Source organism: Lactuca sativa, chromosome 2, assembly GCF_002870075.4.
Source record: "Lactuca sativa cultivar Salinas chromosome 2, Lsat_Salinas_v11, whole genome shotgun sequence".
Taxonomy (NCBI): domain Eukaryota; kingdom Viridiplantae; phylum Streptophyta; class Magnoliopsida; order Asterales; family Asteraceae; genus Lactuca; species Lactuca sativa.
Window position 1 is genome coordinate 18,546,999 of NC_056624.2, and position 11,874 is coordinate 18,558,872.

The 11,874-nt window shown below is 35.0% G+C and overlaps 1 pseudogene; it reads left to right on the plus strand.

The window, feature by feature from the left end:
- Positions 1 to 392: 392 nt before the first annotated feature.
- LOC111894682 (GDSL esterase/lipase At3g14820-like) lies at positions 393 to 9,629 on the plus strand (annotated as a pseudogene).
- The last annotated feature ends 2,245 nt before the right edge of the window (positions 9,630 to 11,874 follow it).

Genomic DNA, 11,874 nt, shown 5'->3' on the forward strand with positions numbered 1-11,874 from the left:
GATCATCAAGTTGTGGATATCTGCAATTGAAATCCCCAATAAACACTTTGAAATGAATTGTATCGTTCATAGTTTTACTTCGTTTCAACCATGATATTATTTCCCTAACATTTTAGCATGTGTCGTATTTGGTTTTACTTCTTTTATCTTGTTCTTCATAATATTTTCTTTTAACATATAAAGTGGAGCAATGATGCTTGGGTTTAGAAAGAAGGCTAACCCTAAATCACAACTGATTTGGATCTATTTTTATCAAAACTATTAAGTTTTAAAGGTTCAATATCAATATGTACTTAATAGCCTCATATTTCCTATCCTAAACAAAAAACACTTGTAATAACAACAATATCCAAGTGGAAAGGTAATATGAAACGTGGAAGTAACAAGGCCACAAACTCTCTTTAAACCAGATCAGCCATTTGTTGCATTTTATAGTACAGCTCCTAGTCAACGAATCCTAATATATACTAGTATTTTTCTGTATATATAGATGTCAAGATTCTATACATGTTTCGTTAAAAAGAAGTCATTTGTTGTTTCATCTTCAGATATTTTCCGATGATTCATTCAGTTGTTAACGCCATTTTCTTTTGTCTATATACGTCAGTTTATTTATGCAGCAGCAAAGACACAATAAATCCACCAGAAAAGGTGTCGGCTGTCCTAGCATTCGGGGACTCCTTCCTTGATCCTGGGAATAATAACTACATCATAACACCGGGAAAAGCAAACTATCTTCCATATGGAAAGGATTTTATGGGTGGAAAACCAACCGGAAGGTTCTCCAATGGGAAAAACATAGCCGACTTTTTTGGTACCTTTTCAATTTCATACACTCTTTGATGTTTTTATGTCCAAAAATGATTTTTTATTATATGAACCATTGCCGAAATCATCAAATTAAAACTGGAGTCTAAAAATAAATTATACATTGCTGAAATCATACATTATAGCAACTGAAAAACCCCATTGTGTCTATCATATCAACTTTAGCTCTTTCAACAAGCAAGCATGGCCAAAAGTGTTGATAACAGCAACTAAGTTTTGAACGTTCGATATATTACTATCTTTCATAGTGCATAACAGATCGAATTGTAGTCATGGCATTTTTTGTATCCTATATATATTGGTGTTTATTTTTCTTTAATGTTTTTTTTTTTTGTGTAAATTATAAACCTAATAAAACACCCTTGACCCTACTCCATAAATGCTCTATTCAAATAAAAACTATATTGCTAATGTTAATATTATAGTAAGATGTATATACTAAGATGGATGCACCTACTGCTAAAATTCATCCATCCATGCATGTTCATAAAAGATCGACTTGTCGGAAAGGCAATATTTTTGGATTTATCATCCTCGTTTTGAAACTATATTCATCTTTATTCTGGTTATTTTTTTATTTGCGTGAAACAAATTCTTCTTGAAAATCTTACGGTTTTTACTCAAATCAGATAGATGTTCATATCAAATCAAAGTCCAATCATATATGTTTGAAATAAAAATATGAAAAATATAAATTTAATTAACAAAGCAAAATATTTGGGAAGCAAGCATATAGCTTTTCGCAACATCATCTTTAATGTCATATTATTACTTTCATGCAGAAACTGAGCACTTTCCCTTGGTCAAAATTATCCAATATATTACGTACTGTTACGTCCAAAAATCATAAAAAAAAAAAACAAACAAACAAAAGACAACAGATTTATTATACAAGTATACCATCTAATGCATTCATATGAATATTTTTAACTGACTTCACTAACCATGTTACAGGGGCGGAGCCTTTAAGGGGCCAGAGGAGGCCATGACCCCCCGTTTTTTACAGTAGTTTATAGTGATCTTATAAACGTTACTATGAGATGATGAATAGTGATCGGGGATGTCGATGGTAAAGACAAATCTAGCATAAGCTCAACACACTAGAGAAAATTAATTTTTTTATAGTCAGATAGATATTTATCATCTGTAACTATAAATCTATGAAAAAGTAAAACGGAAAGAAAGAACAGCTAGCAAAATAAAAAAGACAGTTTGTCTAGAGATAAAAATGGAGGAAAAGACTTACACAAAATAGAAAAGAAACAATGAAAGAAAACTTATTAAAGAGGGAAATAATGAATGAGTTACATAAAGTTAAAAAAACGCAAGAAGAAGTATTGTCCTACACTGCCGTTACGCAGTCTCTGGCGTTCATCAAATCTGATCATCTTTACTCTCTGAGCTTCTAAGTGCTTTCTGGTGCTCTACCCTAGGGGATGAAGATAAGTGGTGTAGAGCTACTTTTCTTTCATAAAGTAATGTTAATATATTTAGTTTAATATTCATATCTATTCAATTAATATATTTAGTTTAATATTCATATTTGTTCAATTATATTAACTGATATTACATACGATTTTGTATATTTATTTGTTAAATAAATACAGCTAACGTATATATTTATATGTATTTCATTAAAAGAGTTGCAAATAGATATTTGTGTAGATTATGAGTTTTAGGTAAATATTATATTATTTAATTTGGGTACAAAACTATGATTTGTACAAGTATATTTATTTTTCTGATTTAATTTGCTTCATATATAAAATTTTCAATTTTCGTTCGATCTAGTAATCAACAATAATATAACCAAGTTATATTGAAGGTAAAAGGTTATTGATAGCCGATATGTAAAAATATTGAGGTATATATATTTCATATATATTAACTGTGTCCTTAGATCGTTGGTAAACAGTTTAAGAATAACTTTATATAATGATTTTTCTTAAAAGTTTTATATAATGATTTTGTTTAAACTTTTTATACATGATTATTTTGAACCAAATTAAAATCATTGATATGGTAATACATTGAATTTTTTTTTTCAGCCCCCCTAATTTTAATACTCGTGTTCCGCCCTTGCATGTTAGATTCTAGGAATTGCACGGTATTAAATATAGCTAATAAAACTACGAATAGTACTATTTACTAAGCATAACATAAATCTCTAATGATTTACGTGCACTAGTCTGTAAAGAGTTAAAGCAAAGGTTTAGAGGGATGTGATTCCTGTATATAGCAGATTCTTGGTAGTACTTTCTTGTTTTTGGATCCGAAAACAACTGCAATTTATTGTTTGATGCAAATCCTAAGCCGAAGGATTAGGAGTGAAGGAATATCTTCCAGCATATCTCGACCCTTCCCTACAAGACAACGATCTTCTTACGGGTGTAAGTTTTGCTTCCGGTGGCTCTGGATATGATCCACTAACAAGCACCGTATCGGTATGCATACATGATACATATCTTGTTGTTACTTTCTAAAAGTACTTATATTTTACATGCTACCTGTATGTATGCATATCTATTCATGTATCCTTATGTTTTTTCACTTGTTTGGTCTCCTTCCAATTAGTCTGCTATACCAATGCTGGAGCAACTAAATTTATTCAAACAATATATTGGGAATCTGACAAGGATAGTTGGGGAAGAAGCTGTGATGAATATAATGAGCAATAGTGTATCATTGGTATGTGCAAGCACAAACGATCTTATTATATCCCTTCCGGCAAGAAGCTTACAATATGATGTAGCTACTTATGATCGCATGCTGGTAAACTTGACCTTGAGTTTTATACAGGTATTAATACCCTTACTTTTCATATTTATTCATTCAAACATTGCTCTGCAAGATGGAAATGAACAAGTTGCAGGTGATTGATTAAATTAGAGCTTTGGATAAACATGTACACCTTTAAGGGAATGTAAATAAGACATTAAAAATTAAGAGCAGACATAATGCATAGTTCAATGAGAGACTTAAATGAGGTGGTATGTCTAATTGGTATTCAGTTAATGGATTAAACTCTACCATTGTGGGACGTCATGTTGGCATTCAATGGATATAGAGTTCAATGATCATTGAACTCTTCAATAGAAAAAAGGAAACCTTTTAACTATTAACTATATATTCCATTGAACTTTATTGACTTCAATGCATTGTAGGAAATTTAATGTAGAGTTGTATAGTACGTAAAATGATGATGTGTCAATCCATTAAATGTTGGAATTATCCGGTTGTTATCATTTAGATTAGGATTAGGATTATATTTATTGTTTCCTAGTTTCTAGCCTTTTAGTCATTATCTTTTGTTTGCTTGTTTACCAAGCATATATTATGTATTTAAACCTTTGTCATTGTGCGTAATTAGAATGATAACCTGGAAGAGTGCTTCTCAGTTTAGCTTAATTTTAGTTTTCTTTATGGTATCAGAGCGGGTCTGTTGATCCGTTTTAAATCATCATGGTCGATGGTGTTGACATTGAACCCGACAGTAGCTCGACCACCAATCCTTCCTCTGATCCAAATTCACCATACTAGATTTATCCCAATGATTACCCTAGACAAATGCATGTGAACGAAAGCCTTACTGACAGCAATTACTCTGATTGGTCAAGGGAGATGAAGGAATTTTTGTTTGCCAAGAACCGTGCAGGTTTCATTGATAGAACCATCCTTCAACCAGCTTCTGACCCACCGTTGATGAATCCCTGGCAGCGGAGTGATGCCATTATAAAAGGATGGCTCACAACAGGCATGGATAAGGACATTCGAAACAACGTCAAATTCGCTAACACTGCAAAGGAGGTTTGGGATGATCTTCAAGAGAGATTTGGTAAAGAAAGTGCTCCTCGAGCGTATATATTGAAGCACACGCTAACGGCACTGAGACAAAACAAGGATTTCGTTTCAACCTACTACACCAAGATGAAAGGAATATAGGATGAAATCCAATCGGTTTCACCCATCCCTAAGTGCACATGTGGTAAATGTACTTGTGATATGGGAAAGAGATTTTTTGAGGCAAAAGAGAAGAAATGAGTCTATGAGTTTCTTATGGGACTCGATGATCTGTTTGGAGCCATTAAAACTCAAATATTAAGCACAAAGCCCATGCCATCACTCGACACCACCTATCATCTTGTCACGGAAGATGAACACTAACACAATATTACCACGGCTAGGAAAATCACTGCTGATGCCTCCGCCTATCAAATAATCACTCAAAAAAATTCTGACAGAAGTCAAAACGAGAAGAAGAATCGTGAAGCCTTGAAGTGAAAACATTGTGGAATGGTTGGCCACATCATAGATGGGTGTTTCGAGAAAATTGGCTATCCAGATTGGTGGGACAATCGTTCATGCAAAACGATAGGAGATCAAAGAAAACAAGTCAAACCAAAACCTAAAGCAGCCAACGTTTGAAGTCAGCTCAATACTGGGGTAACTTTTGAGCAGTACACTAAGTTGATTAAACAGCTAAGTGACTCACAAAAACCTGAAATCAACATGGCTGGTAAGTATGCTCTCAATACTTCTTGGGTGATAGATTTGGGAGCCACTGATCATGTTGCTTGCAATAATTCTACTCTTTTTTATTTAAAAAGCTCCAAGGATGATGTACAGGTTAGCATAGCAAACGGTGATAATGGTCTAGTTCAAGGAATTGGGAATGCTAATCTTCCAAATAGCATCAAAATAAAAGATGTTCTTTATATGCCAAAATTCAAATGCAATCTCTTATCTGTTAGTAGAATGACCAAAAGTCTCAATTGTTTCATGACATTTATTCTTGATTTCTGTTTGATTCAGGACTTACCTACGAGGAAGTTGATTGGCATGGGTAGATGTGAGAATGGTCTATACAACATGGAAGAAATGGATAAAAGGGTAGCGATCATGGCGGTCAAGATTGATTCAGAATTATTGCATAAGCGTCTTGGTCACTCCTGAAAGTTACAACAAATTGATTCTATTGGTAGTGTAGTTAACGTAGAAAATTATGACTCTTGTGTACGGGCAAAACAAACCTGACTCCCATTTTTTGATAGTAATATTAAAACTTCTTCTTGTTTTGATCTTATGTTGGTGAAAAGTGGTGGTTACATGGGTTTACAAGGTACCTTCACTCTCGGGAGCTCATTATTTTCTTACGATAGTAGACAATTTTAGTAGATCTACATGGGTTTATTTAATCAAACATAAATCTGATGTTGGTGAAAATTTGATTTCTTTTTACAACATGATACAAACGCAATTCGGAAAGAAGATTAAGAGAATTAGAAGAGATAATGGTGGAGAATTTGCTTCCAACTTCATGATGAAATTCTATGAAGAAAATGGCATGGTACTTGAAACATCCTGTGTTCATACCCCGTAACAAAACAGGGTTGTTGAACGCAAACATCGGCATTTGCTTGAAGTTGCCAGAGCCTTGAGATTTGAAGCAAACTTGACAATAGAGTTTTGGGGAGAATGCGTGTTGACAGCAACATACATTATAAATAGACTTTTGTCTGGCTCTATCAAAAACAAAACTCAATATGAGATCTTGTTGGGACAAAAACCTAGTTATGACCATATGAGAGTGTTTGGATGTCTGGTATACGTTAAAGAAAATAAACAAGGAAGAGAAAAATTTGAAGAAAGGGGGAGGCCATGTGTCTTCATTGGGTATCCGCAAAGGCAAAAAGTATACAAGGTCTTTGATATCCAAGAAAACAAAATTCTTGTGTCTCGAGATGTCAAGTTTGTTGAATGCAAGTTTCCATATCATGCACAAACTAACACTAAAAGTCATGATGATAGTCTCAAGGATTCTGCATCCTTTGAATTTGATCATGAAGATGTAGAACCCAATCCTCAAGTTAGGCCGGTTATACCTGCTGGAGAGGAGTCTTGAAGCACTCCAAATGTGCCACATCAACAGCCTGTCGTCACCTCCATTGGACCCGGGTCTGGTCATTCTGAAACCAACATATCCACGAATAGCATTGATCCAACCTCAAATCAACGGAATAATCAGTGACCTAAGAGGATTCGAAAAAAACCACAAAAGTTTAGGGAATATCAAGTTGATTTTCCACCTTCCATAGACCATTCTCACACTCATGGAAGTTCAACAATCTCAATGGTACACTCTTATCTAATTATGTGTCCTATGATCATTTTACTAACTCACAAAGCTTTCTTGATTGCTATCTCTACACAAAAAGAACCTAAATGTTTTTCCCAAGCCGCCAAGTGTCCACAATAGCAGGAGGATATGAAGAAAGAAATTGAAGCTTTTGAAAATAACAACACTTGGACTTTAACACAATTACCACTAGGTAAGAAGGCCATAGATTCCAAGTGGGTGTACAAAATAAAGTACAAACCCTCAGGAGAAGTTGAAAGATACAAAGCAAGGTTGGTTGCAAGAGGTTTTACACAAGAAGAAGGCATCGATTTCCATGAAACTTTTGCATCAGTGGCGAAATTAGTAACTGTGAGAACAATGTTAGTAGTTGCAGTTCAAAAGAAATGGATTATTCACCAATTGGATGTGAACAATGCCTTCTTACATGGTGATCTTGACCAAGAACTGTACATGAAGGTTCCTCATGGATTTGTAAAGTCTAGTGACACTTGTGTATGTAAGTTGCACAAATCCCTATATGGATTACGACAGGCCTCAAGGAATTGGTATCGAAAATTCACAGAAGCTCTCTTGGAGATCGGTTTTCAACACTCAAGGGTAGATGACTCTTTGTTTGTGTTTAAAACTAACACCATTTATATTGAAGCTCTTATTTATGTTGATGACGTCATACTCCTCGACAATAATGGTGATCATATTGCTAAAATAAAGGCGTTTTTTCACAACAAATTTAGTATTACAGACTTAGGGCCCCTAAAATACTTCCTTGGCATTGAAGCCACTCGTATAGAAGATGGTATGGTTCTAAGTCAACAGAAGTATACCTTAGACATCCTTGACGATAGTGGTCTAGAGGGGTGTCGTCCTAGTCATTTTCCAATGGAAACCAACATTAAACTAGATCATGCTGTTGATTATCCACTTGTTGATGAAGGACAATATCGACGTCTTATTGAGCGGTTGTTTTATTTACAAGTCACTAGACCTGACATAACACTTGCAGTTAACACTCTGATTCAATTCGTTTCTTCTCCAAGACAGCCTCATCTCAGTGCAGTTCACAAAGTTTTACGCTAACTAAAAAACCACTCCAGGAAAAGGAATCTTCTTGCGTTCTACCGGTAAGCTCACTCTTAACGCATTCTGTGACTCAAAGTGGCTTGGGTGTTCGTTTACCCGACGTTCTAAAACCGATTATATTATAACTTTGGGTGGAGCTCCAATTTCTTGGAAAAGAAAGAAACAATATGTGGTGTCTAGATCATCTGCAGAGGCTGAGTATAAGGCGATGGCTGCTACTGTTAGTGAGATCTTATGGCTCTGTTAGCTACTCTCTGATATGGAAGCGTTGCAATCCGAGCCGACTACTCTTTACTATGACAATGAAGTTGCCCGTCATATTACTAATAATCTTGTTTTTCATGAACGAACAAAACATGTGGAGATGGATTGCTACTTTGTCCGAGAGCGTGTGGAATTTGGTCAAATTAAGTCTCTTTGCATCCACACCAGAAAACAAGTTGCTGACATTTTTACTAAACCTTTGGGAATGGATAGTTTTTGTTTCTTACGTGGCAAGCTTAGTGTTCCAGACCTACACACTCCAGCTTGAGGGGGAGTGTTGGAATTATCCGGTTGTCATTATTTAGATTAGGATTAGGATTATATTTATTGTTTCCTAGTTTCTAGCATTTTAGTCATTATCTTTTGTTTGTTTGTTTACCAACCATATATTATGTATTTAAACCTTTGCCATTGTGCGTAGTTAGAATGAGAACCTGGAAGAGTGCTTCTCAGTTTAGCTTAAATTCAGTTTTCTTTATTAAACTCCAATAACAGTTGTTTATCAAATTTGTTGAAGGAACTATACAAAATAGGAGCACGAAAGATAGCCATCTTTGGTGCACCACCTACCGGATGTCTTCCTGCAGAAAGAACATTATTTGGAGGGGTACATAGAATGTGTGTCCAGAAGCAAAATGAAGCAGCGCTGTCGTACAACAGCATGCTAAAAGAGCAGCTTCCGGTTCTTGCAAGTAGTCTTCCTCAGTCAAGGATTGCTTTTGTCGATTTCTACAATCCTCTAATAAACACCATCAACAAGCCTCAACAATACGGTATCCACAACATCCACAACTTAATAACGCATTAAATTGAGTTGGCCAGTGAAAATATTCATGCAATTTTTTGGTTTATGTTCTCTACACGACTTCAAAGAAAAGTTTACTTTTATTCTGCAATTTTGACGTAAAATTTTCACATGTGCATTTCAGTAATGTTTTACTTCCTATTCCGTTCTTCCTTTCCACAGGGTTGCAAGTTACTGATAGAGGCTGTTGCGGAACTGGTTTGCTAGAGGTGGTTTTTTTTATGTAATAGACTTAGCCCAACATGCCCAGACGACTCTAAATATTTCTTATGGGATAGTATCCACCTATCAGAGATTGGATGTAACATCTTTGTTAATGAGAGTCTACCGGGTTTGGTGGAAAATTTGTTCTAGTATAATCAATGTTTGACGGGTGATATAAATTGCTAGTGCGGTGATAATACACCAGGTCACATAATTAAATAAAGCTATGGAAATGTATTCACTTCTAAATCTGATTAATGTAAACTTAGCCTTTGTTGGCCGGTCAAAATATTTATGTTTACATCTTAATCTTGGTTGCTTTTGGCTTTTATTACTCTTTAGTCTTTAATATCAGAATTCTAATTAGAATTTTTTTTTATATTAGGTTAATGTTTTAATTAATGTTTACCAAAGTTATAATGTTTCTCAATAACCTTCTTACATTTTGTTGGGATAATCGGTTTGATCCAAACAAGGAGTTTCACACAACAAGAATACAGAGTATTAGGGACGTCACTTTTTGTGTTGACAAGACGTTTAGCGACGACATCAGACAAGCCACGCTTGGTGTCGCCGCTAAAGGTATAGGCCGGATATCCGTCGGCGACATGTCACTTTCAATCCTGGCCCTTGGTTCGGACCATGATCCAACAGATAGGGTTTGTTCCTGTGGAAATTAATAGAATTGACTGCTTTAGCGGCAACATGGGACACGTATCTTATTTTAAATAATTTTCTTTGTCAAATTAGGAATAAATAAATAGTAAATAATTGAAACATAAATAAACGGTAATAATATTTTTTTAATGTGTCAGGGACGAAAATAGTAACAAAAAACCTGTAAGGACAGCTCCACTGCAAAAATATGTTAGGGACCAAACCTGCAATTTACCCAAACCATAAAGACAATTTCAATAATTTGTTCATTCTTTTAATTAAAAAAATAACCACTTTCTAAATCATCTGCGTTTCCCACGTTTAACAACGAATGCACAAGGTTCGTTAATTTTTTTAGATTTTTTTAAAAGACCATACGAAGTCGTCTGCATCGACCCATTATCATATAAGAAGTAAAACACTTGCCTCTTTTGGTACTTTCGTTTTGTGATTGTTCCATCTAGGCTTCAAATAAAGAAGTTAAATTAATTCTGTATTTTAGCTTTACTTTTTCATGGCATCTTTCTTCGTCATAAGTTTTCGGTTTATGAAGTTAAGTTCTGTATTTTCTAAAATTAGTTCGGTACATAATTTTATAAATAATAACGAAAGCAATTAGATTTCAGAAAGCATACACAATTTGATCAATTTGACAGACATATTTGCTTTTAGAAAGAAACTTTTATTATAATTACCTAGAAAAAAATGTCTAACAATTTACTCGAAGTTATATTGCACTTTTTATTCCAACAAAAAATCTGCCTTCAATTCTGTTACTAATATGTGTGGACAAGGAGCCTAAGAGCAGGGTCGTTCCAAACATATTTTGGGCCCAGAGCAAGAGAGAAAAAATGGGCTCTTAAAATACATAAATGTTATCAAGTTTTTTATAATAACTTAATAATTGAAAGAAAATTACTTGTGTTATCTTCTAAATATAACAATTTCTATAAAAAATTTGGGCCCTTTTGAAAAATGGGCCCTAGACGGTCGCCCCTATCGCCCACCCTCTGGGACGGGCCTACCTAAGAGAAAGAATTGATCATGAAATGTGATGTGCAGATGAATTCTAAAGATTTGTAAAAACTTATCAGTTGTGGAAATATAGTTGTGGAAATATGAGAAACAAACAATAACATAGTTGTATTTCCCTTATACTTTAATTATCTTCATTTTAAGTCTATGCAAGTATGACGTACGGTTTAGACACTTCATGAGATAAAAGGAATTAACAGATGAAATAGATGAAGGGAACAATAAGAACCCTCTGTTTTTATTTATTTATATTATTTCCCCCCATTCACATGTTCAAGGAACACACCTTGTCCATTTGTTTGTTTAGATTCTTTTAAAGGAACCTTACGTCACAACAAGAAAAATAGAGTATTAGGGACGTCGCTTTTTGCGACGACAAGACATTTAGTGACGACATCATACAAGCCACGCTTGGTGTTGGTGCTAAAAAGTCAATGTTATCGCTAAAGGTATGGAGCAGAGATCCGTCGGAGACACGCCACTACTTTCAATCCTGGCCCTTGGTTCGGAACATGATCTAACATATAGGGTTTACTCCGGTGGAAAGCAATAGAGACGACTCATTTAACGGCGACATGTTGTCACTATTGGTGTCGATCTGTTGACCCACATTGGACTAAATCTTGGCCTTAAGATTCTCACCCTATCCAACGGTCCATAATCTCAGAAAGAGGTCATTGAGTTCCCTCCAGAATGTCGCCGCTAATAGTCTCTCTGTCGCCGCTATTAGGGTCGCCACTAAAGGGTTGCCTCTTTTGTTCAGCTTCCACACCCCAAACAACATATAATTTATAACCATCTCCAACGGCTCTCTCTCGCGACAATTTGCGACATCACCGCTGACGTCACTGCTCTCCACCGC